This window comes from Artemia sp. Qi Xiang Cuo, chromosome 9, assembly GCF_049724085.1.
Source record: "Artemia sp. Qi Xiang Cuo chromosome 9, ASM4972408v1, whole genome shotgun sequence".
Lineage (NCBI taxonomy): Eukaryota > Metazoa > Arthropoda > Branchiopoda > Anostraca > Artemiidae > Artemia > Artemia sp. Qi Xiang Cuo.
In genome coordinates, this window is record NC_142802.1 from 33,283,344 (window position 1) to 33,292,752 (window position 9,409).

Sequence of the window (9,409 nt, forward strand, 5' to 3'; positions counted from 1 at the left end):
ACTGACAAAAACACAAAAACTAACACACACACAAAAACTAACACACACGTACAAAAACTTACATACACACACAAAAACTTACACACACACACACAAGAAAACTTACACTCACACGCCAAAACAAACACACACACACAAACAGAAACTTAAACACACACACAAAAAAACTTACACACACACACACACACACACACAAAAACTAACACATTCACACTATAACTTACATTCACACAAAAACTAACAAGAACACAAAAACAAACACAAAAAAAAAAACAAAAAAATTACACACACACTCACACGAAAACTAACACACACACAAGAAAAAACTTACACACACACACACACAAAAACTAAAATATGAACAAAAGAAAAATATACACACACATACTAAAAAAAACTTGCACACACACACACACACACACACAAAACTTAAACAAACACCAACGCAAAATTAAACACACACGACCAAAAATACACACAAAAAAACTTACAAAAAAAAAAACAAAAAAAAAAACTTACACAAGAACATGAAAAATTAAATTAAAACAAAACTAAAATTATCACTAAAACTTACACACACACACACACACACACACACAAAACTTACACACACAAACAAACGAACACTCACACACACACTCAAAAACTTAAACACACACAAAAACTTAAACAGAAACACACACACACACACAAAAACTTACACATGAACACAAAAAACTCACACACACACGCACAAAAACTTACACACACACACACTCACAAAACTTACACACACACACACACGAAAAATAACACACACACGACAAAACTAACACACACAAAAACTCACACATCCACACAAAAACATACACACACACACACTAAAACTTACACACACACGCCAAAACTTACACAGACAAACACACAAACTTACACACACACACACACACACACACAAAAACTAACACCTGAAAACCAACACAAAAAACAACACACAATAAAACAAGCAAACAAAAACTTAAAAACACACACAAAACAAAAACTTAAAAAAAAAAACAAACAAACACGAACACACACACACACACACTTACAAGCACAAAAAATAACAAACACAAAAAAACTTACAAACACACACACACACACAAATAATAACACATGAACACAAGAAAAACTCACACACACACGCACAAAAACATACACACACACACACACACACACATAACAAACACACACACAAAAGAAAACTTACACACACACACAAAAAATTACACACACAAAAACAAACACACACACACACACACACACACACACAAAATTACACACACAAAAAAAAAAATATTACACACACAAAAAAATAAACAAACACAAACAAAAACACACACAAACTAAAAAAAAAACACAAAAACTATAAAACACACTCAAGAGATTAGACACAAAAAAAATTACACACACACACAAAAACTTACACCCACACTAAAAAACTTAAATGCAAACAAAATCTTAAATTCACTCAAAAAATTACACACACAAACAAAATTACACACACTCACAAAAAATGACACACACAAACAAACACTAACACACAAAGACAAAAAATAACACACACACGCAAAAACTAACATGTACACAAAAACTTACATTCACTCAAAAACTTACACACACACAAAAACTAACACAAACGCACAAAAACTTACACACACACACGAAAACTAACACAAACACACGCGAAAACTTACACACACACACGCCCAAACTTACACACACACACACACACACAAAAACTTACACAATCACACGAAAACCAACAATCACAAAAAAAATTAAACACACACACACTAAAAATTACACACACACGACAAAAATTACACCCACAAAATCTAATACACAAACACTAAAACACACACACACACAAAAACAAACACACACACGCACAAACTTACACACACACACACGAAAACTAACACACACTCTCTAAAACTTACACGCACACACAAAAACTAACACACACACACACAAAAACTAACACACACACACAAAAACTAACAAACAAACACACACACAAACAAAAAAAATCAGACACACACACACAAAATTACACACACACACACACACACACACACACACACACACACTTACACAATCACACGAACACTAACAATCATACAAAAACTTACACACACACACACATACACACTAAAACTTACACACATACACTTAAAAAATTACACACAAAAAATAATAGACACACGAAAACTTACACACACACACACACACACACACACAAAAACTAACACACAAACGCAAAAAAAAACAAGCAAACACAAACAAATAGGCACACAAAAACTTACACACACAAAAACTGACACACAAACACACACAAACACTTACACACACACACACACACACGAAAACGAAATCTAAGTGTTAGAGTGATAATATTTTTAATGGCTTGTTAGCTCAGTTGGTTAGAGCGTCATGCTAATAACGCGAAGGTCGAGGGTTCGATCCCCTCACGAGCCATAGTTTTGACCTTCGTATGGTAACTCCATAAGTTATTTTTGGATAATTTAGACGAGGTTCTGAATTTTCATAAAGAAGAGAAAAAAGTTAGCTCAATTCTGAACTTTACCAAAGAAACTGAATTACAATATGAATATGATCAGCAATTGCTTACTAGTCAGGTTGGCCGAGTGGTTATGGCGCTAGACTCAAGATCTGGTCCCCATACGGGGTCGTGGGTTCGAACCCCACACCTGACAATTTTTTTCTTATGTAATTTTTTTTATTTAACCATGTCTTGTGATTTAACTAAATAAATTCTGTAAAAGAATTTATTCAGAACCTAAAATGTTAGGTTATTTAATAGATTAAATAAAAAAAAAACTAGAAAAGTGCAAAATGTTCAAATTCTATTCTGAATTTTCTTAAAGAAGAGAAAAAAGTTAGCTCAATTCTGAACTTTACCAATGAAACTGAATTACAATATAAATATGATCAAGAATTGTTTACAAGTCAGGTTGGCCGAGTGGTTAAGGCGCTAGACTTAGGATCTGGTCCCCATATGGGGTCGTGGGTTCGAGTCCCACACCTGACAATTTTTTTCTTATTCTAAATCTTTAGAAACAGCCTCTATTTCTGACCGTATAAGTTTTGATGTTAGTGTTGTCAGTCAAAAGCTATGACTTTGAGAAAAGAGCTTGAGAAAATTACCTGATTATCGAAGAATGGGGAAACATCCTCCAACAGTCGACAGGAATACACCACTGCAGTGCTCTGTCGGATCTGTTTAATAAAATATTCCCCGTCGACATATCTTTATTTCATTTTTAAAGGTTATAATAGACGAGGTTCTGAATTTTCTTAAAGAATAGAAAAAAGTTAGCTCAATTCTGAACTTTACCAATGAAACTAAATTACAATATGAATATGATCAAGAATTGTTTACAAGTCAGGTTGGCCGAGTGGTTAAGACGCTAGACTTAAGATCTGGTGCCCATGCGGGGTCGTGGGTTCGAGTCCCACACCTGACATTTTTTTTCTTATTCTAAATCTTTAGAAACAGCCTCTATTTCTGACCGTTTAAGTTTTGATGTTAGTGTTGTCAGTCAAAAGCTATGACCTTGAGAAAAGAGCTTGAGAAAATCGCCATGATTATCGAAAAATGGGGAAACATCCTCCAAAAGTCGACAGGAATGTCACCCTCCAGCGCATTTGTCGGATATGTTGAATAAAATATGCAAAGTCGACATACCTTTATTTCATTTTTAAGGTTAATTTAGACAAGGTTACGTGAATGAAAATGAAAAAAGCTCACACTTCAGTTCTTAATTTCTCAAAGACACAAAACATTCAAATTTATCTTATAATTTTTCCAAGAAAATAAAAAGGTTCCACTTTAATTCTGTTTTTTTCTCAAAGAGATGAAAAATTTTAGGTTCTATTCTAATTTTAAATTAAATTTTAGCTCCTTTGTCTTATGGATTTACCCCTCAAATTTTTTAATTATAAAATGAGTGACTCGTTATATTATTAAAGGCAATCGTTCAAACTCGTTCTTCTAACCTCCAAAACAATAGGTTAGGTTAGGTATAAATAAATATTAATAAATAAATAGAAACATTTCTACATTTTTATTTTAGGTTAGGTTAACTTATCATGAGTGATCATGTTAAGTTAAACTAACCTTTTCCGGCGAGTTAGGTTAGGTTAGGCTAGATTAAGTTAGGTTAAGTTAGGTTAGGTTAGCCCACGTACGCTTCACTTAGGTTAGGTTAGGTGAGAGACAGGCAAAAGTTAGGTGTATGATTAGGTTAGGTTAGATTAGATTAAGTTAGGTTAGGTTAAGTTAGGTTTGGCTAGGTTTGCCTACCTTCGCGCGCGGCCGTAGGCTAACCTAGCCTAACCTAACTTAACCTAACCTAACTTAATCTAACCTAACCTAACCTAATCATACACCTAACTTTTGCCTGTCTAAATTAACCTTAAAAATGAAATAAAGGTATGTCGACTTTGCATATTTTATTCAACATATCCGACACATGCGCTGGAGGGTGACATTCCTGTCGACTTTTGGAGGATGTTTCCCCATTTTTCGATAATCACGGTGATTTTCTCAAGCTCTTTTCTCAAGGTCATAGCTTTTGACTGACAACACTAACATCAAAACTTAAACGGTCAGAAATAAAGGCAGTTTCTAAAGATTTAGAATAAGAAAAAAATGTCAGGTGTGGGACTCGAACCCACGACCCCACATGGGGACCAGATCTTAAGTCAAGCGTCTTAACCATTCGGCCAACCCGATTTGTAAACAATTCTTGATCATATTCATATTTTAATTTAGTTTCATTGGTAAAGTTCAGAATTGAGCTAACTTTTTTCTCTTCTTTAAGAAGATTCAGAACCTCGTCTAATTTAACCTTTAAAAATGAAATAAAGCTATGTCGACTTTGCATATTTTATTCAACATATCCGACAGAGCACTGGAGTGGTGCATTCCTGTCGACTTTTGGAGGATGTTTCCCCATTTTTCGATAATCAGGCAATTTTCTCAAGCTCTTTTCTCAAGGTCATAGCTTTTGACTGACAACAATAACATCAAAACTTATACGGTCAGAAATAGAGGCCGTTTCCAAAGATTTAGAATAAGAAAAAAATTGTCAGGTGTGGGACTCGAGCCCACAACCCCATATGGAGACCAGATCTTAAGTCTAGCGCCTTAACCACTTGTCAAAACTGACATGTGAACAATTCCTGATAATATTTAGATTGTAATTAAGTTTCATTGGTAAAGTTCAGAATTCAGCTAACTTTTTTTTCTTCTTTAAGAAAATTCAGAATAGAATTTGAACATTTTGCACTTTTCTAGTTTTTTTTTATTTAATCTATTAAAGACCCTAACAATTTTGTTTCTGAATAAATTATTTTACATAATTTATTTAGTTAAATCACAAGACATGGTTAAATAAAAAAAATTAAATAATAAAAAATTTGTCAGGTGTGGGGTTCGAACCCACGACCCCGTATGGGGACCAGATCTTGAGTCTAGCGCCATAACCACTCGGCCAACCTGACTTGTAAACAATTCCTGATCATATTCATATTGTAATTCAGTTTCTTTGGTAAAGTTCAGAATTGAGCTAACTTTTTTCTCTTCTTTAAGAAAATTCAGAACCTCGTCTAAATTAACCAAAAATAACTTATGGAGTTACCATACGAAGGTCAAAACTCTAGCTCGTGAGGGGATCGAACCCTCGACCTTCGCGTTATTAGCATGACGCTCTAACCAACGGAGCTAACAAGCCATTAAAAATATTATCACTCTAACACTTAGAGTTTGTTTTCGTGTGTGTGTGTGTGGGTAAGTTTTTGTGTGTGTTTGTGTGTTAGTGTTTCTGTGTGCATGTAAGTTTTTGTGTGCATGTAAGTTTTTGCGTGTGGGTGTATGTTTGTGTTTGTGTGTGTGTTTGTGTGTGTGTGTAAATTTTTGTGTGTCTAAGATTTTGTGTGTGTAATTATTGACGTGTGTGTGTGTTATTTTTCTTGTGTGTGTGTGTGTGTGTAAGTTTTTGTGTGCATGTAAGTTTTCGTGTGCATGTGTATGTGTGTGTGTGTGTTTGTTTGTGTGTGTGTTTGTGTTTTTGTGTATGTGTAAGTTTTTTTTTGTGTGTGTGTGTGTATCTGTGTAATTTTGTGAGAGTGTGTTTTTGTTTTTGTGTGTGTGTGTGTTAGTTTTTGTGTGTGAGTGTTAGTGTTCGAGCGTGTGTGTTTGTTTTTGTGTGTGTGTGTGTCATTTTTTGTGTGTGTGTGTTAGAGTTTTTGTGTGTGTGTGTGTTAGTTTTTGTGTATTAGATTTTGTGTGTGTATGTTTTGTCGTGGGTGTTTATGTTTTTTTGTGTGTGTGTTAGTGTTTGTGCGTGTGTGTAAGTTTTTGTGTTTGTGTAAGTTTTTGTATGCATGTCAGTTTTTGTGTGCTTGTAAGTTTGTGTCTTTGTGTTTTAGATTTTGTGTGTGTGTGTAAGTTTTTGTGTGTGTGTGTAAGTTTTTGTGCTTGTGTTTAATTTTTTGTGTTTTTGTAATTTTTTGAGTTAATGTAATCTTTTGTGTGCTTTTAAGATTTTGAGTCTGGATGTCAGTTTTTGTGTGTGTGTTTTATTTTTTGTGTGTATTATCTTTTGAGTGTGGATATATTTTTTTTGTGTGTTTGTGTGTGTGTTTGTGTTTTTGGGTGTTTGTTTGTTTTTTTTTGTTTTATTGATTTTTTTTTTTGTGTGTGTATGTATTTTTGTGTTTGTGTTTATGTGTGTGTGTGTGTAATTTTTTGTGTGTGTAAGTTTTTTTATGTGTGTGTAAGTTTTGGTGTGTGTGTGTTTAAGTTATGTGTGTGTGTGTGTGTGTGTGTGTAATTTTTTGTGCGTGTGTGTGTGTGTTTTTATTGTTTTAATGTGTTTTTTTTTGTTTTTGTGTTTGTGTTTTTAATTTTTTGTTTTTGTTTTAGTTTTTGTGTGTGTGTGTTTTTGTTTGTGTTTTCGTGTGTGTGTGTGTGTTTGTTTAATTTTTGTTTGTGTGTGTGTGTGTTAGTTTTTGTGTGAATGTAAGTTTTTGTGTGCATGTTAGTTTTCGTGTGCATGTGTTAGTTTTGTGTGTGTGTGTGTGTGTGTGTGTAAGTTTGTGTGTGTGTGTGTGTTAGTTTTGTCGTGTGTGTGTTAGTTTTCGTGTAAATGTGTAAGTTTTTGTGTGTGTGTGTGTGTGTAAGTTTTTTTGTGTGTGTGTGTAATTTTTTGTGTTTGTGTTTAAGTTTTTGTGTGTGTGTGTGTTATTTTTTTTGTGTTTGTGTAATTTTTTGTTTGTGTGTGTGTAATTTTTTTTGTGTGTGTAAGTTTTTGTGTGCATGTATGGGGATCGGGGGAGGACCTTTGGGGCCCAGAGAGGGCGTTTGGGGATCCGGGGGCCCTTGAGGATTGAGTGGTCTTTTGGGAGCCCAGGGGGCCTTTGGGGACCGGGGGAGGACCTTTGGAAGCCCAGTTGGCCCTTTGGGAGCCCGGGGGATCTTTGGGGGTCCGGGGGACCCTTGGGGGCCGGTTGGCCCTTTGGGAGCCCGGGGGACCTTTGAGGACCAGGGGAGGGCCTTTGGGGGTTCGAGGAGGGCGTTTGGGGGATAACATTTTGAAATTTTTACTTTTTAGTTTACTTTTTTTTGCGGCGCATCCCTGCGGCGCATCCCCTGCGGCGCTTTCCTGACCCGTGGCGCATCCCTGCGGCGCATCCTGCGGCGCTTTCCTGGCCCACGGTGCATCCCGGCGGCGCTTCTCTGGTCCGAGGGCCCTTTGGGGGCGGGGGGAGGGCCTTTGGAGCACCGGGTGGGCGTTTGGGGCACCGGGTGGGCCTTTGGGGTCCGGGGGGGGCAGTTGGGGGCCAGGGGGACATTTGGGGACCGGTGGAGGGCCTTTGGGACCCCGTTGGTCCTTTGGGAGCTCGATGGGCCTTTGTGGGGTCCGGGGATGGCCTTTGGGGGTCTGGGTGGGCCTTTGGGGGCGCCGGTGGCCCTTTGGGAGCTTGGGGGACCTTTGGGGGCTGGGGGAGGGCCTTTGGGGGCCCGGGGAGGGCCTTTGGGGGTCCGGGGACCCTTTAGGAGCCTGGGGGACCTTTGAGGACCGGGGGAGGACCTTTGGGGGCTCGGGGAGGGCGTTTGGGGATCCGGGGGCCCTTTGGGAGCTTGGGGGACCTTTGAGTAGCGGGGGCTTCCTTCGGGGTTGGGGTAGGGGGATTGGAACCCTTTGGGGTTTGTATTTCTGAATGTTATTTTTCCCTTTGTCCTTATGCGTTCTTCGGTACAACCTCGCAGAGAATTTAATTTTTTCATTATAGCTTTTGTCACCCCAGTATCTACCCATTATTCTGGTAGCAACTTTTTTCTTATGTTTTTTTCGGTAATCTTCATCATTATCATACCGTTCCTTGCTCTTTTATCTAGCCTGCTCAATTGTTGCTTCTCTATAAAGCTTATCATTTTGATAACGCTCCTTGATCTTTTGTTTGGCTGTCTCAATTTTACTTCTCGATACACCTGGACGGTTGAATACCTTTGCTTTCGGGGTTGGGGTAGGAGGATTGGAACCCTTTGGGGTTGGGTTAGAGGACCTCACAACACTGTTCAAATGAAACTTGTGTATTATAACGACCACAGAGTTTCACCATTAAATTCTCTTCTAAAATCTCTTCAAAAATCTTCTTTTAAAATGTCTCTATCTGTTTCGCCGAAATAGTTCCATAACCTGTCTAAAACGGTTTCGCCCAAATAATCCCTAAACGCAAAATTCAGCGTGTTCCTTTGTTATTGGCATCTCTGCGCTAACGCATTTCAAATTAATATGAAGCCTTCTCGCGCGCTAAAACAATTTATCGCTAAGATGTTTCTTGCCTAATTGTTTCCATGGCCGGTGGTTATTAATATCCTTTGGAGTTCGACCAGTAGAACTGTTCCCGAGGCAAAGACATTAATGATTTTGGATCTATTCCTGGAGAAATGTTTCTAGGCGAAAATTTTTAAAGTCTGACAGATGATGTCATTGATTGATCGATCTGTCAAGAAAGGGAAAATTAATTTGTTGTTTCTAAGGGGAATTATTGATTCATGATAGGTGAACTGAGGTCGACAGCACAGGTGTTCTGACTCGTGACAGCATCACGTGGTTTATGGTTTTCTCAGTGAGAAAGTTCCTGTTTTTTCAAATTCTCACTGACAAAAACCATAAAAACATACAAAAATGTGACAAACTTCCTGTTTTTTCATTCTCACTGACAAAATCCATAAAACCATCCATAAATGTGACAAAATTCCTGTTTTTCAAATTCTCACTGACAAAGTCCATAAACCACGTGGTTCTATGCCCATATAAGGAGCCCCAGTAGGAGATATTATGGCATCTCTACT

The 9,409-nt window shown here is 37.4% G+C and overlaps 1 non-coding gene across 1 annotated transcript; it reads left to right on the top strand.

Annotated features, from left to right (window-relative positions):
- Positions 1-2,990: 2,990 nt before the first annotated feature.
- TRNAL-UAG (transfer RNA leucine (anticodon UAG)) lies at positions 2,991-3,073 on the top strand. The gene has a single exon. It is a non-coding gene; the product is annotated as a tRNA-Leu (tRNA).
- The last annotated feature ends 6,336 nt before the right edge of the window (positions 3,074-9,409 follow it).